Source organism: Pseudophryne corroboree, chromosome 7 (assembly GCF_028390025.1).
Source record: "Pseudophryne corroboree isolate aPseCor3 chromosome 7, aPseCor3.hap2, whole genome shotgun sequence".
Taxonomy (NCBI): Eukaryota; Metazoa; Chordata; class Amphibia; order Anura; family Myobatrachidae; genus Pseudophryne; species Pseudophryne corroboree.
The window spans coordinates 338,360,138-338,387,720 of record NC_086450.1 but is presented as its reverse complement, the minus strand read 5'-3'; the positions used below and the strand labels follow the sequence as shown (position 1 = coordinate 338,387,720).

Genomic DNA, 27,583 nt, shown 5'->3' with positions numbered 1-27,583 from the left:
GCAAGGGCCTCCAAATTGCCTCTTTTTCCTGCCAGTATAAGTACGGACTGTGTGACGTGCCTACTTGGATGCGGTCACTCATATAATCCTCCACCATTCTATCAATGTTGAGAGAATCATATGCAGTGACAGTAGACGACATGTCCGTAATCGTTGTCAGGTCCTTCAGTCCGGACCAGATGTCAGCATCAGCAGTCGCTCCAGACTGCCCTGCATCACCGCCAGCGGGTGGGCTCGGAATTCTGAGCCTTTTCCTCGCACCCCCAGTTGCGGGAGAATGTGAAGGAGGAGATGTTGACAGGTCGCGTTCCGCTTGACTTGACAATTTTGTCACCAGCAGGTCTTTCAACCCCAGCAGACCTGTGTCTGCCGGAAAGAGAGATCCAAGGTAGGCTTTAAATCTAGGATCGAGCACGGTGGCCAAAATGTAGTGCTCTGATTTCAACAGATTGACCACCCGTGAATCCTTGTTAAGCGAATTAAGGGCTGCATCCACAAGTCCCACATGCCTAGCGGAATCGCTCCGTGTTAGCTCCTCCTTCAATGCCTCCAGCTTCTTCTGCAAAAGCCTGATGAGGGGAATGACCTGACTCAGGCTGGCAGTGTCTGAACTGACTTCACGTGTGGCAAGTTCAAAGGGCATCAGAACCTTGCACAACGTTGAAATCATTCTCCACTGCACTTGAGACAGGTGCATTCCACCTACTATATCGTGCTCAATTGTATAGGCTTGAATGGCCTTTTGCTGCTCCTCCAACCTCTGAAGCAAATAGAGGGTTGAATTCCACCTCGTTACCACTTCTTGCTTCAGATGATGGCAGGGCAGGTTCAGTAGTTTTTGGTGGTGCTCCAGTTTTCTGTACGTGGTGCCTGTACGCCGAAAGTGTCCCGCAATTCTTCTGGCCACCGACAGCATCTCTTGCACGCCCCTGTCGTTTTTTAAAAAATTCTGCACCACCAAATTCAAGGTATGTGCAAAACATGGGACGTGCTGGAATTGGCCCAGATTTAATGCACACACAATATTGCTGGCGTTGTCCGATGCCACAAATCCACAGGAGAGTCCAATTGGGGTAAGCCATTCCGCGATGATCTTCCTCAGTTGCCGTAAGAGGTTTTCAGCTGTGTGCGTATTCTGGAAACCGGTGATACAAAGCGTAGCCTGCCTAGGAAAGAGTTGGCGTTTGCGAGATGCTGCTACTGGTGCCGCCGCTGCTGTTCTTGCGGCGGGAGTCCATACATCTACCCAGTGGGCTGTCACAGTCATATAGTCCTGACCCTGCCCTGCTCCACTTGTCCACATGTCCGTGGTTAAGTGGACATTGGGTACAGCTGCATTTTTTAGGACACTGGTGACTCTTTTTCTGAGGTCTGTGTACATTTTCGGTATCGCCTGCCTAGAGAAATGGAACCTAGATGGTATTTGGTACCGGGGACACAGTACCTCCAACAAGTCTCTAGTTGGCTCTGCAGTAATGATGGATACCGGAACCACGTTTCTCACCACCCAGGATGCCAAGGCCTCAGTTATCCGCTTTGCAGTAGGATGACTGCTGTGATATTTCATCTTCCTCGCAAAGGACTGTTGAACAGTCAATTGCTTACTGGAAGTAGTACAAGTGGGCTTACGACTTCCCCTCTGGGATGACCATCGACTCCCAGCGGCAACAACAGCAGCGCCAGCAGCAGTAGGCGTTACACGCAAGGATGCATCGGAGGAATCCCAGGCAGGAGAGGACTCGTCAGACTTGCCAGTGACATGGCCTGCAGGACTATTGGCATTCCTGGGGAAGGAGGAAATTGACACTGAGGGAGTTGGTGGGGTGGTTTGCGTGAGCTTGGTTACAAGAGGAAGGGATTTACTGGTCAGTGGACTGCTTCCGCTGTCACCCAAAGTTTTTGAACTTGTCACTGACTTATTATGAATGCGCTGCAGGTGACGTATAAGGGAGGATGTTCCGAGGTGGTTAACGTCCTTACCCCTACTTATTACAGCTTGACAAAGGGAACACACGGCTTGACACCTGTTGTCCGCATTTCTGGTGAAATACCTCCACACCGAAGAGCTGATTTTTTTGGTATTTTCACCTGGCATGTCAACGGCCATATTCCTCCCACGGACAACAGGTGTCTCCCCGGGTGCCTGACTTAAACAAACCACCTCACCATCAGAATCCTTCTTGTCAATTTCCTCCCCAGCGCCAGCAACACCCATATCCTCCTCATCCTGGTGTACTTCAACACTGACATCTTCAATCTGACTATCAGGAACTGGACTGCGGGTGCTCCTTCCAGCACTTGCAGGGGGCATGCAAATAGTGGAAGGCGCATGCTCTTCACGTCCAGTGTTGGGAAGGTCAGGCATCGCAAACGACACAATTGGACTCTCCTTGTGGATTTGGGATTTCAAAGAACGCACAGTTCTTAGCGGTGCTTTTGCCAGCTTGAGTCTTTTCAGTTTTCTAGCGAGAGGCTGAGTGCTTCCATCCTCATGTGAAGCTGAACCACTAGCCATGAACATAGGCCAGGGCCTCAGCCGTTCCTTGCCACTCCGTGTGGTAAATGGCATATTGGCAAGTTTACGCTTCTCCTCCGACAATTTTATTTTAGGTTTTGGAGTCCTTTTTTTTCTGATATTTGGTGTTTTGGATTTGACATGCTCTGTACTATGACATTGGGCATCGGCCTTGGCAGACGACGTTGCTGGCATTTCATCGTCTCGGCCATGACTAGTGGCAGCAGCTTCAGCACGAGGTGGAAGTGGATCTTGATCTTTCCCTAATTTTGGAACCTCAACTTTTTTGTTCTCCATATTTTATAGGCAGAACTAAAAGGCACCTCAGGTAAACAATGGAGATGGATGGATTGGATACTAGTATACAATTATGGACGGACTGCCACGGTTAGGTGGTATAAAAAAACCACGGTTAGGTGGTATATATTGTAATACAATTATGGATGGACGGACTGCCTGCCGAGTTCCGACACAGAGGTAGCCACAGCCGTGAACTACCGCACTGTACACTGGTTGATAAAGAGATAGTAGTATACTCGTAACAACTAGTATGACTGACTATGACGGTATAAAGAATGAAAAAAAAACCACGGTTAGGTGGTATATATTGTAATACAATTATGGATGGACGGACTGCCTGCCGAGTGCCGACACAGAGGTAGCCACAGCCGTGAACTACCGCACTGTACACTGGTTGATAAAGAGATAGTAGTATACTCGTAACAACTAGTCTGACTGACTATGACGGTATAAAGAATGAAAAAAAAACCACGGTTAGGTGGTATATATTGTAATACAATTATGGATGGACGGACTGCCTGCCGAGTTCCGACACAGAGGTAGCCACAGCCGTGAACTACCGCACTGTACACTGGTTGATAAAGAGATAGTAGTATACTCGTAACAACTAGTATGACTGACTATGACGGTATAAAGAATGAAAAAAAAACCACGGTTAGGTGGTATATATTATAATACAATTATGGATGGACGGACTGCCTGCCGACTGCCGACACAGAGGTAGCCACAGCCGTGAACTACCGCACTGTACACTGGTTGATAAAGAGATAGTAGTATACTCGTAACAACTAGTATGACACTATGACGGTATAAAGAATGAAAAAAAAACCACGGTTAGGTGGTATATATTATAATAATACAATTATGGATGGACGGACTGCCTGCCGAGTTCCGACACAGAGGTAGCCACAGCCGTGAACTACCGCACTGTACACTGGTTGATAAAGAGATAGTAGTATACTCGTAACAACTAGTATGACTGACTATGACGGTATAAAGAATGAAAAAAAAACCACGGTTAGGTGGTATATATTATAATACAATTATGGATGGACGGACTGCCTGCCGACTGCCGACACAGAGGTAGCCACAGCCGTGAACTACCGCACTGTACACTGGTTGATAAAGAGATAGTAGTATACTCGTAACAACTAGTATGACACTATGACGGTATAAAGAATGAAAAAAAAACCACGGTTAGGTGGTATATATTATAATACAATTATGGATGGACGGACTGCCTGCCGACTGCCGACACAGAGGTAGCCACAGCCGTGAACTACCGCACTCTACACTGGTTGATAAAGAGATAGTAGTATACTCGTAACAACTAGTATGACACTATGACGGTATAAAGAATGAAAAAAAAACCACGGTTAGGTGGTATATATTATAATACAATTATGGATGGACGGACTGCCTGCCGACTGCCGACACAGAGGTAGCCACAGCCGTGAACTACCGCACTGTACACTGGTTGATAAAGAGATAGTAGTATACTCGTAACAACTAGTATGACTGACTATGACGGTATAAAGAATGAAAAAAAAACCACGGTTAGGTGGTATATATTATAATACAATTATGGATGGACGGACTGCCTGCCGACTGCCGACACAGAGGTAGCCACAGCCGTGAACTACCGCACTGTACACTGGTTGATAAAGAGATAGTAGTATACTCGTAACAACTAGTATGACACTATGACGGTATAAAGAATGGAAAAAAAACCACGGTTAGGTGGTATATATTATAATACAATTATGGATGGACGGACTGCCTGCCGACTGCCGACACAGAGGTAGCCACAGCCGTGAACTACCGCACTGTACACTGGTTGATAAAGAGATAGTAGTATACTCGTAACAACTAGTATGACACTATGACGGTATAAAGAATGAAAAAAAAACCACGGTTAGGTGGTATATATTATAATAATACAATTATGGATGGACGGACTGCCTGCCGACTGCCGACACAGAGGTAGCCACAGCCGTGAACTACCGCACTGTACACTGGTTGATAAAGAGATAGTAGTATACTCGTAACAACTAGTATGACTATGACGACGGTATAAAGAAAGAAAAAAAAATACCACGGTTAGGTGGTATATAATTATACAATTATGGATGGACGGACTGCCTGCCGAGTGCCGACTGCCGACACAGAGGTAGCCACAGCCGTGAACTACCGCACTGTACTGTGTCTGCTGCTAATATAGACTGGTTGATAAAGAGATAGTATACAACAATATACTACTATACTGGTGGTCAGGCACTGGTCACCACTAGTCACACTGGCAGTGGCACTCCTGCAGCAAAAGTGTGCACTGTTTAATTTTAAATTAATATAATATTATGTACTCCTGGCTCCTGCTATAACAACCTGCAGTGCTCCCCAGTCTCCCCCACAATTATTATAAGCTTTTATACATTGATGTGCAGCACACTGGGCTGAGCTGAGTGCACACAGACTGAGTCACACTGTGTGACTGCTGTGTATCGTTTTTTTCAGGCAGAGAACGGATATAGCAGAGAACGGATATATTAAATAAAAGTTAACTTAACAACAACTGCACTGGTCACTGTGGTAAACTCTGTCTGCACAATCTCTCTCTCTCTCTCTCTCTTCTAATCTATTCTAATGGAGAGGACGCCAGCCACGTCCTCTCCCTATCAATCTCAATGCACGTGTGAAAATGGCGGCGACGCGCGGCTCCTTATATAGAATCCGAGTCTCGCGAGAATCCGACAGCGTCATGATGACGTTCGGGCGCGCTCGGGTTAACCGAGCAAGGCGGGAAGATCCGAGTCGCTCGGACCCGTGAAAAAAAAAGTGAAGTTCGTGCGGGTTCGGATTCAAAGAAACCGAACCCGCTCATCTCTAGGCAATAGTATGGTATGTTTCATTGTCTGTAGAAAGGGCTGGTTCACAGCACACAAAAAGTAGTATACAGTAACTCTAGAATGATTTCAAGTACCCTTCTATATGGTTTTACAATGAAGAAGTAAATAATTTGTTAGAACATGTCAATTTTACTGATTACAATATTCTTATTTCTCTTTTTGTCTTCCTTTTATGTTTTTCACTTACTATTTTGGATTTTATATATATATGAATCAATATGGAACGGCATATGATGCAGCATACAAAAATAGACAGACTCACATCCTGACGAAGGTGCATGCTGGCACAGAAACGTTGATATATTGAAGTGATGTACTGCTGAATCTTAATACACGTTGTCTGCATAAATCAAAGCCTCTGAGTGCCATTCCATATTGATTCTTATTAGAGATGTGCGGCTGGCACTTTTCGTGTTTTGTGTTTTGGTTCTAATTCCACTTTCGTGTTTTGGTTTTGACAAAACCACCCATTCGTGTTTTGGTTTTGGATCTGGATGATTTTTTTAAAAAACATAACAGCTAAAATCACAGAATTTGGGGGTAATTTTGCGCCTACGGTATTATTAACCTCAATAACATTTATTTCCACTCATTTCCAGTCTATTCTGAACACCTCACAATATTGTTTTTAGGCCTAAAAGTTGCACAGAGGTGGCTGTATAACTAAGCTAAGCGACACAAGTGTGTGGCACAAACACCTGGCCCATCTAGGAGTGGCACTGCAGTTGCAGACAAGATGGCACTATTCAAAAACTAGTCCCCAAACAGCACACGATGCAAAGAAGAAAAAGAGGTGCAATTAGGTAGCTGGATGGCCAAGCTAAGTGACACATGTGTGCGGCACAAACACCTGGCCCATCTAGGAGTGGCACTGCAGTGTCAGGCAGGATGGCCCTTAAAAAACTAGTCCCCAAACAGCACATGATGCAAAGAAGAAAAAGAGGTGCAATTAGGTAGCTGGATGGCCAAGCTAAGCAACCCAAGTGTGTGGCACAAACACCTGGCCCATCTAGGAGTGGCACTGCAGTTACAGACAGGATGGCACTTAAAAAACTAGTCCCCAAACAGCACATGATGCAAAGAAGAAAAAGAGGTGCAAGATGGAATTGTCCTTGGGCCCTCCCACCCACCCTTATGTTGTTTAAACAGGACATGCACACTTTAACAAACCAATAATTTCAGTGACAGGGTCTGACACATGACTGTGGCTGAAATGACTGGTTTGTTTGGGCCCCCACCAAAAAAGAAGCAAGTTAATATCTCCTTGCACAAACTGGCTCTACAGTGGCAAGATGTCGACCTCATCCTCCGATTCCTCACCCCTTTCACTGTGTACATCCTCCTCCTCACAGAGTATTAATTCATCCCCAGTGGAATCCACCATCACAGGTTCCTGTGTACTTTCTGGAGGCAATTGCTGGTAAAGGTTTTCCCGGAGGAATTTATAATTCATTTTGATGAACATAATCTTCTCCACATTTAGAGGAAGTAACCTTCTACGCCGATCACGGACAAGGTTACCGGCTGCAATAAACACTCTTTCGGAGTACAGACTGGAGGGGGGGCGACTTAGGTAAAATAAAGGCAGTTTGTGCAAGGGCATCCAAATTGCCTCTTTTTCCTGCCAGTATATATACGGACTGTCTGACATGCCTACTTGGATGCTGTCACTAATATAATCCTCCACCAGTCTTTCAATGGTGACAGAATCATATGCAGTGACAGTAGACATGTCAGAAATTGTTGGCAGGTCCTTCAGTCTGGACCTGATGTCAGCTTTCGCTCCTGACTGCCTGCATCACCACCAGCTGGTGGGCTAGGAAATCTTATCTTTTTCCTTGCAGCCCCAGTGGCGGGAGAAATTGAAGGACGAGCTCTTGACGGGTCACGTTCCGCTTGAAGTGACAATTTTCTAACCAGCAGGTCTTTGCACCTCTGCACACTTGTGTCTGCTGGAAAGAGATACAACGTAGGCTTTAAACCTAGGATCGAGCACGGTGGCCAAAATGTAGTGCTCTGATTTCAGCAGATTGACCACCCTTGAATCTTGGCAAAGTGAATGAAGGGCTCCATCCACAACTCCCACATACTTTGCGGAATCGCTCCGTCTTAGCTCCTCCAATTTCTCCAGCTGCTTCTGCAAAAGCCTGATGAGGGGAATGACCAGACTCAAGCTGGCAGTAGCTTAACTGACTTCACGTGTGGCAAGTTTGAAGGGTTGGAGAACCTTGAACAAGACGGAAATCATTCTCCACTGCACTTGAGTCAGGTGCATTACCCCTCCTTTGCCTATATCGTAGGTAGATGTATAGGCTTGAATGGCCTTTTGCTGCTCCTCCATCCTCTAAAGCATATAGAGTGTTGAATTCTACCTCGTTACCACCTCTTGCTTCAGTTGATGGCGGGGCAGGTTCAGGAGTGTTTGCTGGTGCTCCAGTTTTCTGCACGCAGTAGCAGAATGCCGAAAGTGGCCCGCAATTTTTCGGGCCACCGACAGCATCTCCTGCACACCCCTGTCATTTTTCAAAAAATTGTGCACCACCAAATTAATTGTATGTGCAAAACATGGGACATGCTGGAATTTGCCCAGATGTAATGCACGCACAATATTGGTGGCGTTGTACGATATCACAAATCCCCAGGAGAGTCCAATTGGGGTAAGCCATTCTGCGATGATGTTCCTCAGTTTCCGTAAGAGGTTGTCAGCTGTGTGCCTCTTACGGACTGCGGTGATACATAGCGTAGCCTGCCTAGGAACGAGTTGGCATTTGCGAGATGCTGCTACTTGTGCCGCTGCTGTTGCTGCGGGAGGCCATACATCTACCCAGTGGGCTGTAACAGTCATATAGTCCTTAGTCTGCCCTGTTCCACTTGTCCACATGTCCATGGTTAAGTGGACACTGGATACAACCGCATTTTGTAGGACACTGGTGACTCTTTTTCTGACGTCTATGTACATTCTCGGTATCGCCTGCCTAGACAAGTGGAACCTAGATGGGATTTGATACCGGGGACACACTACCTCAAACAATTCTCTATGTCCCACTGAACTAATGGCAGATACCGGACGCACATCTAACGCCAACAAAGCTGTCAAGGCCTCGGTTATCTGCTTTGCAAAAGGATGACTGCTGTCATATTTAATCTTCCTCACAAAGGACTGTTGTACATTCAATTGCTTACTGAAAGTAGTACAAGTGGTCTTCCGACTTTCCCTGTGGGATGACGATCCACTCCCAGCAGCAACAACAGCAGCGGCAGCAACAGCAGGCGTACCACTCAAGGATCCTCCGGAGGAATCCCAGTTAGGAGAGGACTCCTCAGTCTTGACAGTGACATGGCCTGCAGGACTACTGACATTCTTGACTGAGGAGGAAGTTGACGTTGAGGGAGTTGGTGGTGTGGCTTGCAGGAGCTTGGGTACAGGAGGAAGAAGGGATTTAGGTGTCAGTGGACTGCTTTCGCCCTTACCCATAGTTTCACAACTTGACACTGACTTCTGATGAATGCGCAGCTAGGATGTTCCTAGGTTGTTAACATCCTTACCCCTACTTATTACAGATTGACAGAGGCAACAGATGGCTTGACACCTGTTGTCCGGATTTTTGGAGAAATAATTCCACACCGAAGAGGTGGCTTTATTGGTAGTTTGCCCAGGCATCACAATGGGCTTCTTCATCCCAAGGACAACAGGTGTCTCCCCTGATGCCTGACTTAAACCACATCACCATCAGAATCCTCATTCTCAACTTCCTCCTCAGCTCCAGCAACACCCATCCTCATCCTGGTGTACTTCAACAGTGGCATCTTCAATTTGAATATCAGGAACTGGACTGTGGGTGCTCCTTCCAGCACTTGCAAGGGGCGTGCAAATGGTGGAAGGAGCCACCTCGTCCCATCCAGTGTTGGGAAGGTCAGGCATCGCAACTGCCGACACAATTGGACTCTCCTTGGGGATTTGTGATACCATCTCAGATGGCACAGTTCTTTTCTGTGCTCTCTTCAGCTTAACTCTTAATTTTTCTAGCTGGAGGATGTGGGCTTCCATCGTCATGTGAAGCTGAACCACTAGCCATGAACATAGGCCAGGGCCTCAGCCGTTCCTTGCCATTCCGTGTCGTAAATGGCATATTGGCAAGTTTACGTTTTTCCTCAGACGATTTAAATTTATTTTTTTGGTTCTTTTTTACTGAACTTTAGCATTTTGGATTTTACATGCCCTCTACTATCACATTGGGCATCGGCCTTGGCAGACGACGTTGATGGCATTTCATCATCTATGACATAGCTAGTGGCAGCAGCTTCAGCACTAGGAGGAAGTGATTCTTCTTGATCTTTCCCTATTTTATCCTCAAAATTTTTGTTCTCCATTATTTTTTGGGAGTTATACGAGACAATATGCGGCACACGAATGACTGGAATGACTGATGGACAGGACACTACCACTGGTCTGATGCAGCACAACACAGCAACACTGTAAGGGACTTGTGGTTGTTATTATTATTATACGGCAGCAGTGGACATATAGCAGCAGCGTATACCACTGTGACTGCCTCGTCACTGGAATGACTGATGAGACAGGACACTACCACCAGTCTGATGCAGCACAACACAACAACACTTTAAGGGCTTGAGGTTGTTATTATTATTATTATTATTATTATTATTATTATTATTATTATACTATACGGCAGCAGTGGACATATAGCAGCAGCGTATATCGTCACTGGAATGACTGATGAGACCGGACACTACCACTGGTCTGATGCAGCACAACACAACAACACTGTAAGGGACTTGTGGTTGTTGTTGTTGTTATTATTATTATTATTATTATACGGCAGCAGTGGACATATAGCAGCAGCATATACCACTGTGAATGCCTCGTCACTGGAATGACCGACGAGACAGGACACTACCACCAGTCTGATGCAGCACAACACAACAACACTTTAAGGGCTTGAGGTTGTTATTATTATTATTATTATTATTATTATTATTATTATTATTATACTATACGGCAGCAGTGGACATATAGCAGCAGCGTATATCGTCACTGGAATGACTGATGAGACAGGACACTACCACTGGTCTGATGCAGCACAACACAGCAACACTGTAAGGGACTTGTGGTTGTTATGATTATTACACGGCAGCAGTGGACATATAGCAGCAGCGTATATCGTCACTGGAATGACTGATGAGACAGGACTCTACCACTGGTCTGATGCAGCCAACACAACAACACTGTAAGGGACTTGTGGTTGTTGTTAGAATTATTATACGGCAGCAGTGGACATATAGCAGCAGCGTATATCGTCATTGGAATGACTGGTGAACAGGACACTACCACTGGTAACATAGTATCTAAGGTTGAAAAAAGACAATTGGCCATCGAGATCAACCTATTTGTGGTCTCCTATGCACGATTATTTTGTATACAGGCAGGGAATTCCAAACACGTATCGTCCTTACCATAAAAAAGCCTTTACGTCGTATTGTGCGGAATCTCCTCTTCTCTAACCTGAGCGAGTGTCCATGAGTTCTCTGTGTTGATCTACCCAAAAAAGGTCCTGCGCAAGATCTGTATATTGTCCCCTTACATATTTGTAAACGTTGATCATGTCCCCTCTTAATCTCCTCTTTTCCAGTGTAAACATGCCTAGTCTTGCAAGTCTTTCCTCGTATTCCAGCATCTCCATACCCTTAATTAGTTTGGTCGCCCGCCTTTGAACCTTTTCTAGCTCCAGGATATCCTTTTTGTAGTAATGTGCCCAGAATTGTACACAGTATTCAAGGTGTGGCCTCAGAAGTGATTTATATAACGGGAGTATAACACTCTCGTCCTTAGCATCAATTCCCCGTTTTATGCATGCTAATATCTTATTAGCCTTCTTTGCTGCAGTCCTACTTTGGGTACTACTGCTTAGTTTGCTATCTATGAGGACACCTAAGTCCTTTTCCAGTACAGAATCCCCTGGTCTGATGCAGCACAACACAACAACACTGCAAGGGACTTTTGGTTGTTATTATTATATGGCAGCAGTGGACATATAGCAGCAGCGTATATCGTCACTGGAATGACTGATGAGACAGGACACTGCCACTGGTCTGATGCAGCACAAACACAGCAACACTGTAAGGGACATGTTGTTGTTGTTGTTATTATTATTATACGACAGCAGTGGACATATAGCAGCAGCGTATACCACTGTGACTGCCTCGTCACTGGAATGACTGATGAGAAAGGACACTACCACTGGTCTGATGCAGCACAACCCAACACCACTTTATACAGCTACACTGGATATATGGCAACAGATAACACCAACATTGTGACTGGCTGGACTGATGCAGCACAATACACTGACTACACTGGACTGGACAGCACAACACAGCACCACTTTATACAGCTACACTGGATATATGGCAGCAGAGGACACCAACACTGACTACACTGGACTGGACTCAGCAGCACAACACAGCACAAGACTCACCACCCCACTTTCCCGCCCCCACACAGACACTGAAGACACGTCCTCTCAATACACGCTCCGAGACTGGAGTGAAAATGGCCGCAACGCGTGGCTCCTTACATGGAGTCCAAATCCCGCGAGAATCCGACAGCGGGATGATGACGTTTTGCCGCGTTCGGGTTTCAAAGTCAGGTGGGAAATAGACGTTATGGTAAGAACTTACCGTTGATAACGTGATTTCTCTTATGTCCACAGGTATCCACAGGATAACATTGGGATATGGTTGAGAGACCTCGGAAATGGCACCAACAGGGTCACGAGCTTTCTGGTCTCCCAGGATGCATCGGGGCCTTCACCATATAGTCCCGCCCACTGACTCAGTCAAACCCGTTCTTTCCACAGCAATTTAGGCAGGAGCATCAGGTAGAGACCTGTTTAGGCGATAAGAACACACATGCACACCCTTCCATACAAGAAGGAAGAGGTTTAGTGATTGTCTAGATCCTCAAATCAGGTGCGTCAGGGTGGGATACCTGTGGACATAAGAGAAATCACGTTATCAACGATAAGTTCTTATCATAACGTCTATTTCTCTGGCTGTATCCACAGGATAACATTGGGATTCCCAAAGCCAATTTTAGTGGTGGGGACGCTCCTGATTACACAGGAGAACCTTTTGCCCGAAGTCTGCGTCATGAGAGGCAAAAGTATCCAAGGCATAATGTCTGATGTATGTGTTTATGGAAGACCATGTGGTTGCCTTACATATCTGTTCTGCTGAAGCACCCTGTTGTGCTGCCCATGAAGGACCTACCTTACGTGTAGAGTGAGCAGAGACATTAACCGGAGTAGGGAGATCTGTATGAGAATAAGCTTCTGATATTACCATTCGGAGCCATCTCGCCAGCGTCTGTTTACTAGCAGGCCATCCTCTTCTATGGAATCCGTAGAGGATGAAGAGAGAATCTGTTTTCCTGATGGCACTAGTACGATCTATGAAGATTCTTAAAGCCCGGACTACGTCCAGAAAGTCCCGATACCTGAAAAGCTGGGACTACAAACTCTTCATTCAGGTGAAACTTTGACACCACCTTTGGAAGATAACCAGATCTCATTCTGAGAACTGCTCTGTCTGGAAAAAACTTAGGAAAGGAGACTTACACGATAACGCTCCTAAATCTGACACTCTTCTGGCTGACGCCATTGCCAGTAAAAAAAAGCACTTTAGCAATTAACCATTTAAGATCTGCTCTCTTAAGCGGTTCAAACGGAGGACCCAGGAGGAATTGTAGAACTAAATTCAAATCCCAGGGAGCTGCAGGAGGAACAAATGGAGGTTGAATATGTACAACTCACTGAAAGAAAGTACGTACATCCTGTAAATCAGCAATCTTTCGCTGAAACCATACAGTTCATGCTGATACTTGAGCTCTCAAGGAAGCAACCTTCAAACCTTTCTCCAATCCTGCTTGAAGGAAATCCAAAATCCTGGATACTTTAAAAGATCTTGGATTCAAATTTTTTCCAGTACACCAATGAATATAGGCTTGCCATATTCTATGATACACCCGAGCTGAAGAAGGCTTTCTTGCTCTGAGCATAGTTTGGATTACTTGTTTCGAAAATCCTCTCGCTTCTAAGATAGAGGTTTCAACAGCCACGCCGTCAAAAACAGGCGATCCAGATGACTGTGGCAACAAGGACCCTGCATTAGCAGATCTGGACGTTGAGGGAGCAATATTGGTGCTTCCACGGACATCCTCAGAAGATCTGTGTACCAATGCCTTCTTGGCCAAGCTGGAGCTATCAGAATTATTGCTCCCTTTGCTTGCTTTATTTTTCTCACTACTCTGGGTAACAGAGATATTGGAGGGAACAGATATGCCAGATGAAATTTCCATTCTACTGACAGTGCGTCTATAAGGACCGCTCCTGGGTCCCTTGTTCTCGATCCGTACCTTGGAACTTTGTTGTTTAGACGAGACGCCATGAGGTCTATCTCTGGTAGACCCCATCTGTTCACTAGTGTCTGAAACACTTCTGGGTGCAATGCCCATTCGGTTTCCTGAATGGTGTGTCGACTGAGAAAATCCGCTTCCCAGTTCAGAACACCTGGGACAAACACTGCTGACAATGCTGGGAGATGGAGTTCTGCCCATCTTAGAATGGGAGTCACTTCCTCCATCAATCTTTTGCTGTGAGTTCCTCCTTGATGATTGAGGTACGCTACTGCTGTCGCATTGGGGGTAATTCCAAGTTGATCGCAGCAGGATTTTTGTTAGCAGTTGGGCAAACCCATGTGCACTGCAGGGGAGGCAGATATTACATGTGCTGAAAGAGTTAGATTTGGGTGGGTTATTTTACTTCTGTGCAGGGTAAATACTGTCTGCTTTATTTTTACACTGCAAATTAGATTGCAGATTGAACACACCACACCCAAATCTAACTCTCTCTGCACATGTTAAATCTGCCTCCCCTGCAGTGCACATGGTTTTGCCCAACTGCTAACAAAAATCCTGCTGCGATCAACTTGGAATTACCCCATTGTCTGAGCGGATCTGGACCGGTCTTCCTCGCAGACTGTTCTTTGCCTGAACTAGAGCCCTGTAAATGGCCCTTATTTCCAACAGATTTATTGGCAGGCGACTTTCCCTTGCGGTCCATTTTCCCTGGAACCACAGGCTTCTGAGTACTGCACCCCAGCCTTGCAGGCTGTCATCTGTTGTCAGGACTTGCCACTCTTTTATCCAAAAGGGTCTCCCCCTTTTTAAATGGTCTGTCTGTAGCCACCACGCTAGAGACCTTTTAACGTTTACTGGAAACTTTATCATCTGTTTTTTTATCGTCTGATGATTTCCGTTCCATTTGGTCAGAATAAGGTGCTGCAATGGTCTGTAGTGGAATTGTGCATATTCCATCATGTCGAAGGTTGATACCATCAGACCCAACAGTCGCATTGCTGCATGGACTGACATTGTCTGGGCGTGCAATGCTTCCTGAGCCATGACCTGCACCTTGACAATCTTTTTCTCTGGTAAGAGAACTTTCTGTAGGTCTGAATCCAATAGGGCCCCCAAATGAACCATCCGCTGTGATGGATTCAGGGACGACTTTTCCCAATTTATGAGCCACCCATGTCTTTGTAAACAAACTATTGTCTGTTGAAGATGGCTCAACAGTAAATCTTGCGAATGTGCTAAGATTAATAGGTCGTCGAGGTATGGGAATATTCTTATCCCCTGTTTGCGCAGACAAGCTGCCATAACCACCATGATCTTGGTAAACCCCCTGGGTGCTGTTGCTAGCCCGAAAGGCAAAGCTTCGAACTGAAAATGATCCTGGAGGATGGCAAACCTGGGGTAACACTGATGAGACAGTGCTATAGGCACATGTAGGTAAGCATCCCGTACATCCAGAGATACCATGTAATCTCCCAGTTCCATGGCCAACATTATGGAGCGTAACGTCTCCATGTGGAACTTAGAGATCCAAATGTATTTGTTTAACATTTTTAGATTGAGAATTGGTCGATATGACCCATTTGGCTTCTGGATCAGAAATAGATTGGAGTAAAAGCCCTGTCCCCTTTGTGATGGAAATACTGGGACAATCACACCAGACTGCAGTAATTTTTGGACTGCTTCTTGCAGGGCATTGGCCTTCGACTCTATACGAGACAGGCTGGTGCAAAAAAATCTTTGAGGAGGCTGCCTCCTGAATGGGAACCCATACCCCTGAGATACCACCTTCTGCACCCAAGCATCTGTTGTTGACTGTTGCCATATGTGTGCAAAATTAAGGAGTCGGCCCCCAACCCTGGAATCCTCCAGGCGGAGGCCCGTCTCTTCAGGCTGATGGTTTCTGTTCAGCCTTAGAAGCTGGCTTTTTGCTCTCCCACTGCTTCCTACCCCTGGATTTGAACTGGGGTTGCTTAGACTCCTCTTTAGCTTTCGCTTTGCTTTGCCAACGAAATGAGCGAAACTTTGAACCCTTGGACTTAGGGTTATAAATAGCCGGAAATCTGACCTTCTTTGATTCAGCCTCTGATTCTAGGGTATCAGACAATGGTTTCCCAAACAATATATTACCAACGAAAGGCAATGCTTCCAATTCTTTCTTGGATTCCGCATCTGCTTTCCAGGTACGTAGCCAAACTGCTCTGCGAGCGTCTACTGTCAAGGCTGAAGCTTTAGAAGCACCTGTACCCATATCAATTGCTGCTTCTTCAAAGTATTGGGCAGATTGTCTTAAATGGCTTAAAAGGTACTCTTGCTCCGAAGTAGGAGAAGAGATGTCATTTTCTAGCTCCTCTATCCATTCGCCCATTGCCTTTGCTACCCAGGCCAAAGCCATAGCAGGTCTTACCACTGCTCCTACTAGAGAAAAAACATTTTTCAAAAAACTATCTACCCTTCTGTCTGTGACATCATTTAGCGAGGTAGATAACAGTGGTAAAGCAGATTTATGCACAAGTCGCAGAACATGTGCATCTACTTTTGGAGGAACTTCTCTTTTCGAACAATCCGCAGCTGGAAATGGATAATAAGAATTCCATCTTTTCTGAATCTTATATTCCTTACTCAGCGTCGCCCAAGACTCATCCATCATTTCCGTCAGCTCCTCTGATGCTGGGAATTCAGTTTTCACTGATTTTGTTCGTTTAAACACAGGTGCTTTAGATTTTAACACTGTCTAAGCTGGTTCTTCCAAAGAGAGAACCGCCTTCACAGCATTAATAAGTTTAGCTGAATTAAAACGCTGCGACTGATCATTATACAGAGTATTTGAATATACTGTATCATCATCTATTGTATCATCTTGTGTAGTCTGCCACATAGACATATCTGTCTTAGTCTTACCTGTCCCTTGGTTGCTTGTAGAGACTACTGGAACCAAGCCGTAGGAAGGGAGCTGCATGTATGGGTTAATAGTGTAACCTAACCCTTGAGGTGGTGCTACCGGAGTTAACCTGTCCGCTATTGAAGATAAAGTCTTTGCGAACATATTCCATGGTGGCTCTGTTGGTGGCTGAACCAACTCCTGTTTTTTTACTTTGCTGAAAAGCAAAACAGTTCGCACACAAGCCCTCATAAGTGACTAATTTATCAACATCAATTAACCCTGTCTTACAAGATAAGCATGTTAAGGGATGTAGGAGTGCTTAATAAATTCTCCTCGTCACTTTTGCCGCTCACAGACATGGTAATAATCTGTTAATGACTACACAATTTGTGACTGAAAATCACCTATATATAAGTATATAGAAGTGAGATCAATCTGACCACAGTGCACCTGAATTGAGGGTCAGAACAGGACTGACATTACATAGAAAAGTCAGCACTCATACTAGCAGTCAGTCACATGTTAAAGCATTAGACATTGTCATATGAGAATACAACCCCCATTACAACTTATAAGTAAGTAGGAAAATTGTACTTCTGTTTTTAACTGGTTCTTTTTCAACATACCATGCAGAAAACACAGTAATATACAGATCTCATATGCAATAGGTACTAAAAATTAACAATTCAAACTAACCAGTAGAGAGAATTTTTAGTACTGTATACCCTTCCTCTGGAGAGCGGGATACAGGGAGACTCACCACACTCCCATATCCAAACAAATGCGCTCGTGAGACGCTGAGTGGATTCAGACGCTACTGATGTACACTACCGCTCTTGATAACTGATAATGGACACAGTCGCTCCTGCGGACAAGGACGCTCAGCGACTTCGACGTGTATGCAGACGCTAAGGCCTGCGACTCGGTATAGGCGGGATCTCTAGTGTACACAACTGCAGCGTCTAAGCTGCGACCGAGTACCCTCGTGGTAGCGTCTGAGCCGGAAGTGAGGTCATTCAGTTCATGAAACGAGAGACGCGCGGAAACTGGCCATGAACTCGGAGGAGGGGCGGCCAGGAGAGCGTCTGAATCCCCCTGTTGACTTAAACTCTAAGGGTCGCGGCCTCTACCTAGTCCTGGCGCCTATGATCACTAGAGCGTAGCGCTGTCGCACTCGAGATGTTCGGCGCATCAACACACTGTTTGTAGTCTCCACCAAATCAGTGTAGCTGTGACCGGATCCCCCTAGTAAGAGGAAATCCATAGACTTACCGTCCCCCCATGCTCCGGCCACAGCCTGGTTACATCTGCTGGACCTGCTAGAACATCCGACACAGACGCCCGTCGAGACAGCACTATTACCACGAAGGTAAGCGTTGTTGCGACCCGGTGGGGAGTTGTTGGAGCGACTCTGTCCAGTATGCGTTTAAGACGCTGTTATGAAAAGTCGCTCAAAAAAATATAGTAAGTCTATTAAAATAAAATGATAAAAGCTTGAGGCTGCTTTATTCACAGCAGCCCTGTGACCATGCGGCTTCCTGCCGCACCAAGCAAAAAACTGATTTGACTGAGTCAGCCGGCGGGACTATATGGTGAAGGCCCCGATGCATCCTGGGAGGCCAGAAAGCTTGTGACCGTGTTGGTGCCATTTCCGCTGTCACTCAACCATATCCCAATGTTATCCTGTGGATAATCCTGTGGATCCAGCCAGAGAAAACCCGAGCCGGGCTCGGAAACGAACTCGGAAAGGCAAAGTCCGGTAGGGTTCGGTTCTCTGAGAACCGAACCCGCTCATCTCTAATTCTTATGTTTGGCGAAAAACACCGCATCGGATCAGGACACCGGGGGAATTGTATCTATACATTGCGTGCCGGACCCAGCTTATATATATATATATATATATATATATATATATATATATATATATATATATATATATGATAGAGAATGAGGGTGGCACTCAAGCAGGCTGTTGCATGTGTAGAAAATCAGTTTTATTGATCCGACATGTTTCGGGGACTAGCCCCGTCCTCAGGGCCTTAACCTGGTTAAGGCCCTGAGGACGGGGCTAGTCCCCGAAACATGTCGGATCAATAAAACTGATTTTCTACACATGCAACAGCCTGCTTGAGTGCCACCCTCATTCTCTATCATATTCATTGAGGACTCTGCCTCTGGGAGGGCACCGCAGCACTACAAACAGGTTACAAGAGGAGTGCCGGGATCTTCCATATCTATATATATATATATATATATATTATATATACAGGTTGAGTATCCCATATCCAAATATTCCGAAATACGGAATATTCCGAAATACTGACTTTTTTGAGTGAGAGTGAGATAGTGTAACCATTGTTTTTTGGTGGCTCAATGTACACATACTTTGTTTAATACACAAAGTTATTCAAAATATTGTATTAAATTACCTTCAGGCTGTGTGTATAAGGTGTATATGAAACATAAATGAATTGTGTGAATGTAGACACACTTTGTTTAATGCACAAAGTTATAAAAAATATTGTCTAAAATGACCTTCAGGCTGTGTGTATAAGGTGTATATGAAACATAAATGCATTCTGTGCTTATATTTAGGTCCCATCACCATGATATCTCATTATGGTATGCAATTATTCCAAAATACGGAAAAATCCGATATCCAAAATTCCTCTGGTCCCAAGCATTTTGGATAAGGGATACTCAACCTGTATATATATATATATATATATATATATATATATATATATATTATTGTGAAAAGGTGCACACACACAGGGACTCAGATGAACACTTTCGGTGTTTATTTTTCATAGCAGGTCAGCACATAGCAAGTTGATTCCATACAGTCAGTATTACAGGCAGTAGCATACAGGTACTCACAGCATAGCGGACTCTTGATAGGCTCTAGTGGTCCCTAGTCTAACCCACACAACCTGGCCTATCACTCGGATAGCTATTCCACCATCGAGAGCATGGTGACTTTGTCCTGGAAACCCTTATATCAGGAAAATTCAGGTGCTGCTGATCACACGCCTGGGATTCTGCTACTGCTTCCAAAACCTGGTATGGATCCTCCACATTACTTTCATTGGAACAGTGCTGCCTCTGCCACACTCCTCCCCCCTTAGCTTCAACCACCCTGGTGAAGTTACACCATTTTCAGGTGAGCTCTCTGCCTCACCCACCCCTACCTGTGCCATCCGCCGAGGTACACAGCCTTCCACTACCTTCCAGAGGTCACCCACCTCGCCATCTTCCTCCTCCCCAAGCTTCACCATAGGGTTGCTTGGAGGAACAGGACCTACAAACCTCCTGGAAAGGGCATCGGCATTGAGGTGCTGTTTCTCCGGACGATGCCTCACCTCAAACTTAAATGGCTGCAAAGCCAAAAACCAATGGGTCACATGAACATTCACCTCATTGTTTGTATGCATCCACTGTAAGGGTGCATGGTCTGTGACCAACAAAAACTCTCGTCCCAACAAATAATACCTTAATGACTCAACTGCCCATTTAATGGCCAAGCACTCCTGCTCTACAGTTGAGTACCTGCGCTCCCTGGGCAATAATTTACAGCTAAGGTAGAGGATGGGCTTCTCCTCTCCATCCACCTCTTGGGATAGGACTGCTCCTAATCCTGTCCCAGAGGCATCCGTTTGTAACACAAATTGCTTTTTAAAGTCAGGAGCTTGTAAGGCAGGCTCAGTACACAAAGCTCGTCTTAAATCTTGCCAAGCAGTTTCCACTGGTCCAGACCACATTATCTTGTCTGGGAATTGTTTTTTTAAGACATTCAGTTAGTAGAGCCACTCTAGCAGCAAAATCTCGAATGAACCTGCGATAATATCCGACCAAACCGAGAAATGTTCTAAGTTGCGATTTACATTTAGGTCTGGACCAGGTGAGGACTGCTTCCACCTTACCTGTCCTCTGCCCACAATGTACCTTAAATACTTGGCCTCAATCATACCAATGGCACATTTCTCGGGGTTGGCGGTAAACTCGTGTGCCCGTAGAGACTGTAAAACGGCTTCTACCTTTGGTAGGTGTGATTCCCAATCAGAGCTGAAAATAACGATGTCATCTACTCATCATCCACTCACTGGTCATCTCACGACTTGATTACTGCAATGTCCTCCTCACTGGCCTCGCTTGCTCCCATCTTGCTCCCCTCCAATCTGTCCTGAACTCCGCAGCTAGGCTTATCTTCCTCTCCCGCCGCACCACATCTGCCACTCCCCTTCAACAAAATCTACACTGGCTACCATTCCCCTACAGAATCCTCTTCAAACTCCTCACCCTCACATACAAGGCCATCTCTAATTCCACTGCTCCCTACATCTCCAACCTCCTTTCCCTTCATACTCCCTCCCGCCCCCTACGGTCGACTAATGACCGTCGCCTCTCCACCGCCCTGGTCACTGCTTCCCATGCACGAGTTCAGGATTTTGCCCGTGCTGCACCCCTTCAGTGGAACGCGCTCCCCCGCTCCATTAGACTCTCCCCAACCTTGCAAAGCTTCAAACGGGCACTAAAAACCCACCTATTCATCAAAGCGTACCCTTCTAATGCATAAACCAGAGCTGAAGCCGCGCCTCCACCCCCTGCCTCATGCCGTGAACATCTCAGCTTTGCTTGCATACTGCCATCAGGCTACCTCCCGCTTGCCTGCACCTCTTGTCATCTGTCTGTCGCCCCTCCCCAATAGATTGTTAGCTCTTCAGAGCAGGGCCCTCTTTCCTCTTGTTATCTAAGCCCTCGTCTCAACACATTTCACTCACAGCTCTCCCCTACTCAACGACCATTTTTATCCTGCTAGTAAAGGCTCATCTCCATCTATGACCACCAGCCTCTAGTAGTACGATGATCACTCCCTCAATACTTACATCTTACTATGTCTTGAGAATGTGTGGTGCTCTGTTACCTGTACTCTATTTCTGTTATTTATTTACTGTAATGCAATGTTTTGTCCCCTGTACTGTCCTTTGTACGGCGCTGCGAAACACATGTGGCGCCTTATAAATAAAATGTAATAATAAAATAATAATAATAATCTAAATATGCAGCCGCATATTCCCTGTGGGGCCGCAGCAACTTATTCATAGCTCTCTGGAAGGTTGCTGGGGCACCATTTAAACCAAATGGGAGCATTTTATATTGGAATAAGCCTTCTGGGGTAGAGAAGGCTGTTTTTGCCTTAGCAGCTTCTGTTAGCGGAATCTGCCAATAACCTTATGTCAAATCAAGTGTAGTGAGATATTGACTATTGGCTAAATTTTCTACTAAATCATCCACCTGGGGCATACAGTAGGAATCAAACCAGGACACTTGATTTAATTTACAGAAGTCATTGCAGAACCGTAAGGCACCTGAAGGCTTTGGTACTAGGACAATTGGATTATTCCACTCACTGGTTCCTCGATAACCCCTAGGCGTAACATATCTTTCACCTCCTACTTTACCGCTGCCTGCTTCGCTTCGGGTATGCGATATGGCCTCTGTTTAATGAACACCCCGGGTGTAGTCACCACATCATGTTGGATGATCTGTGTCTTTCCCGGAATGGCAGAAAACACATCTTGGTAGCGTTTCACCAAGTCCACCACTTCCCATTTCTGTTCAGGAGTAAGCATGACTTCAATGGGCACCTGGCATTCTGAAATCTTTTTAGCTACCAAAGTGGGCCGATTGGCAGTTTCCTTCCAGGGTTTTAACAGGTTTACATGGTAGACTTGTACCTCCCTCCTTCTACCCTCCTGTCGGACCCTGTGATTGACCGGTCCCACTGCCTTGATGATCTCATAGGGCCCCGCCATTGTGCATACATCTTGCTTTCTGTGGTGGGCACCAGCACTAACACTTTATCTCCCGTATTAAAGGACCTGTTAACTGAGGTGACATCATACCTCTGTTTCTGATGTTGTTGGGCACTTTCCATGTGTTTGTTCAGTAGTGGCGCAATCTGTCTTAAGTGGCCGTATAACTGGGCCACAAACTGAACAACGTTAGGGTCCTACCCTTCTTTTAAGAGATCTAGAATTCCTCTGGGCTGTCTGCCATAGAGGAGCTCAAAGGGACTAAATCCTGTAGAGGATTGGGGTACCTCTCTAACCGCAAACATCAAATAAGGTAGGAACAGATCCCAATCTCGTTTTTCTTGTAACAATGCCCTCTTTATCATTTGCTTAAGGGTTTTATTAAATCTTTCTACCAGGCCATCTGTCTGTGGGTGGTACACAGAGGTGGTAATCCTGTCTACGTTTAGCAACCGACATAAATCTTTCATGAGTTTAGACACGAAAGGTGTACCTTGATCCGTTAGGACCTCTTTCGGTATTCCTAACCGGGTATACATGGGTAGTAGTTCTCTGGCAATAGTGCTAGATTTTATATTGCACAGGGGTATAGCCTTTGGGTACCTGGTGGCATAATCAACTAATATGTATTGGTGCCCCCAAGCAGATTTTTCCACTGGCCCTATCAGATCCATACCAATCCGCTCAAAAGGTATGGAAATGATAGGGAGGGGTACCAGTGGAGCTCTAAACTCTGGCCATGGGGCTGTTCTCTAGCAGACAGGGCATTCCTGACAATACCTCTTAATGGAAGCATAGATGCCAGGCCAAAAGAACCTTAACTGGATGCGTTGGAGTGTTTTCTCTTCCCCTAGATGGCCACCCCACAAATGCGTATGGGCAGCTTCCAACACCAACCGCTCCAGTTTTCGGGGAACCAAGAGCTGATCTACCTGTTTCCCTTGTAAAGTAGCAACACGATACAGCAAATCATTTTTCAACACAAAATATGGTACACCCTCTGATGGTAAAGCATCAACTACCCTGCCGTTAAATACTTTAACAGTCTCAAAGGCATGTGCCAAATTGCTGTCATCGCGTTGGTCTCTCCCAAAGTCCTGCAGTGATATCTTCTCACCAACTGGGCTTCCAATGGGCCTCGGACTCAGTCTCTTGGGGAGGTCTGGGACCGGCAGCCTCTCTCCCGAATGCTAAACTTTGGCAGTCTCTGGTCTCTGGCTTCTGAGTTGTTTCGGTCATTAACGGTTTATGGGTCGCAAGCCAGGTAACCAGCTCCTGCAGCAATGAAAAGTCCCGGCCCAGGATCAGCGGATATGGGGGTCTGGAGGTCACTGCCGCCACCACCTTTTATTACCGACCTTGAACGACCAGGGGTAAGTAGACACGTGGGCACTCTTCCACATCGCCATGGACGCACAACACCCTGACAGGAGGCTGGACCTGGTCAGCTCCCAGGGGAACCACGTTGGCCACAACAATGGTGAGCTCACTGCCGGTATCCATCAGGGTCCAAATCTCCCGGTTTTCCACCTGTACCTGCACCCGGAACAGAGAGGACTCTGCTTGGGATACCCCCGCCACTGCCATGCTGACCAACGGCTGAGCAGTTTTCCCTACACTGCAATCCATCGGCTCACCCTGTTTCGTGCAGTCCCGCCGTACATGACCAGGCTTACCGCACTGAAAGCACACCAAGGGAGGCCTTTGGTTTAACTACTGGGACCTGAGTCCTGGGTTTAGGTGTTGGCCCGTATCCTGACCTGGCTTTATTCAGCTTTCCCAGCATCAGGTGCCGCTCAATCGCCACCGCCAACTCCTCAAATGTCTGGGGGTCAGCCTGAAGGGCCCACTGCTGCACTGAGCGGTCTAACACTCGCATAGCCTGGTCCAGTGCAATTACATCCACAATCTGTACTGCAGAGTTTTTATCCGTCTGCAACCAGGCCCTTGTCAGTCGGGCTAGTCTGGCCAGCTGAATCCTGGTAGGCTCAGAGCCCTCCAGCCACCAGTCATGGAATTCTTGGACTTTGCTGGGCCCCGTCACTCCAATCCTATCCAGTAAAGCCTTTTTTCAGGGCAGGATAGGAGCGTGCCTCAGCCACAGTCATGTCCACATACGCCCGCTGTGCCTCCCCTGTTAAACAGGAAGCCAGCCTGTCAGACCATTCCTCCACAGGCCATCCCAACCGCGTGGCCGTGCGCTCAAACGTGCAAAGGAATGCCTCTATATCATCCGCTGGGGTGAGCTTCAACACCTTTCCTGCTCTGGCTCAGATTTCTTTAGCGCTTTTAACTCATCACACAACATTTGAATTTGAGTTTGCGGTCTTTCAGCCTGGGTTCGTTGGCCCTCATGTAACATTTGAATCTGAGTTTGTTGCCCAGCTATCTGGGCTTGTTGCCCCTCATGTAACATTTGAATCTGAGTTTGTTGCCCAGCTATCTGGGCTTGTTGCCCCTCATGTAACATTTGAATCTGGGTTTGTTGCCCAGCTGCAAGTTCAGCAAATTGTTTTAGCAATTCCTCCATATTGCCCTGCATGGCCCCTTTAAGGACAAATCTAGGAGGTTTAATATAATGTGCCAGGCTTATCAAACAGGCCAAGCCGACACCCGCCTGCTTTGCTGGCTTATTTAACACAGCAAACAGTCTGCCTATAATGCTATGGCCCTTTAAGGCTGCAACTTGCACTGCATAACCAGAGAGGAAGGAAAGAAAAGGAAAAAACTTGCAGTTTAAACACTGGTATGCTTACCACCAGTTTCTGCTGTACACCGTGTCCTTGCTCGCATTCTCCGCCACTTGTGACAAGGTGCACACACACGGGGACTCAGATGAACACTTTCTTTTTATATTTTTCATAGCAGGTCAGCACATAGCAAGTTGATTCCATACAGTCAGTATTACAGGCAGTAGCATACAGGTACTCACAGCATAGCAGACTCTTGATAGGCTCTAGTGGTCCCTAGTCTAACCCACACAACCCGGCCTATCACTCGGATAGCTATTCCACCATCAAAAGCAAGGTGACTCTGTCCTGGAAACCCTAATATCAGGAGTTCTCAGGTGCTGCTGATCACACACCTGGGATTCTGCTACTGCTTCCAAAACCTGGTCTGGATCCTTCATATTACTTTCATATGGAACAATGCTGTCTCTGCCACAATATATATATATATATCTCTCAAAGTTTTTGCTATATGATCAAACAAGACTTAGCTTCCCCTTAAGAATGTAAGCGCTCATGAGCAGGGCACTCTTCCCTCATGTGCTCTTCCTTCTCTTACTTAAAACATCTTTGACGGCACCAAATCCCACAGTCTTCAGCAGCCATTTTAAATTAAAACAAATGACCCCACCCAAACAGCATCAAGGTACCCCAAAGTCAACCAAACACTCCAACTTTACATGATGCAAGACCCCAAAACTGGAAGAAGAAAAAAACAACACCCAAAAACATTTTATCTGTTGTGGCACTACACAGCCCAGCATGACCAGCCACTTTAAACAAGTTAAAACCAGCAGAGAAGATATTTAAAAAAAGAACACATCAGCAGCCATTTTAAATTAAAACAAATGACCGCACCCAAACAGCCCCAAAGTACCCCAAATTCACCCCTACACCCCAAAATTACATGGTGCAATACCCCCAAACATAAAGCATTTTTAAAAGCAGCCCTGCACACATTTTAAAACATACAAAACCCCCATCCAAACAGCCCCAAAGTACCCCAAATACAGCCCTACACCCCAACATTACATGACGCAATACCCCCTAACCGCATAATACAATTTAAAAGCACCTCTGCACACATTTAAAACACATCAGAGCAAGCCCAAAGTACATCACATGCACCACTCCCCCAGCCATACATTACATGCTGCACACAAACATCATACAAACCACCACAAATGACCTCATAAAAGCACCCATGCAGTACACATGCACCCACATGAAATGCCATACACACATATCCCAAAGTGGACACTTACCTAAATGTGCAGAAAACAGTGCCAAAACGACCTCTCCTCTGTCCAAAGCTGTCTGTAAATGAAGAAGGCTTGCTGGACATTTAGTTCACCAGGGTGCACTGTACCACAGCAAAAAAACAAACAAATCAGCACTTCTGCAGCACCTCTCTCCTCTCTGCAGGTTACCAAAATGGTGGCAGCAGCATGCTGCAAACAGCTCTTTTAACAGATCCCCACTGGCGGGAATCCAACAGCAATCCGCTCACAATCTGACTGGGGAGTGTCGGAATGCAAATGCATTGAATAGACCGGAATCAGTGACGCATGTCACTGATTCCGCCTGTCGGGTCCTGTAGGAACAGAAATCTGTCGGAAACGGTGCCATTTCCGACAGCTATTGAATATACCCCAATTTAACAGCGTGCCCAGGTTCCTATTTAAATTATCACAATCTAATATACAAACCCCCCTTTCTCCGGGCTCCTCTGTCTTAAGTGACCCCCCCTCCAGCAGCTTAATCCGGCTGTGGGTATACGCTACCCAAATTACAAGGCAACTGCCGAACAATGGCGTTGTATATAGTCAATTCATAACAAAGGATTAACACTGTGTACATTGGTCTATGCAAAGTATCAGAAACAGTATCAGATTGATGGCTATACTTAAACTGTAAAGTTCACAATAAATGGCCACTGGCATGGATTCTATCAGCCTGTGGCACTGCTGAGGTGTTATGGAAGACCAGTATGCTTCAA

General features: G+C 45.9%; 1 long non-coding RNA gene across 2 annotated transcripts in view; it reads right to left on the bottom strand.

Moving 5' to 3' along the window:
• LOC134943651 (uncharacterized) overlaps window positions 1-27,004 on the bottom strand; it is a 77,398-nt gene extending 50,394 nt beyond the window's left edge. For both annotated transcript variants that reach the window (XR_010181661.1, XR_010181662.1), the window contains exon 1: window positions 26,850-27,004. This is a non-coding gene — a long non-coding RNA (uncharacterized LOC134943651). The remainder of the gene's footprint in view (window positions 1-26,849) is intronic.
• Between the last annotated feature and the right edge of the window lie 579 nt (window positions 27,005-27,583).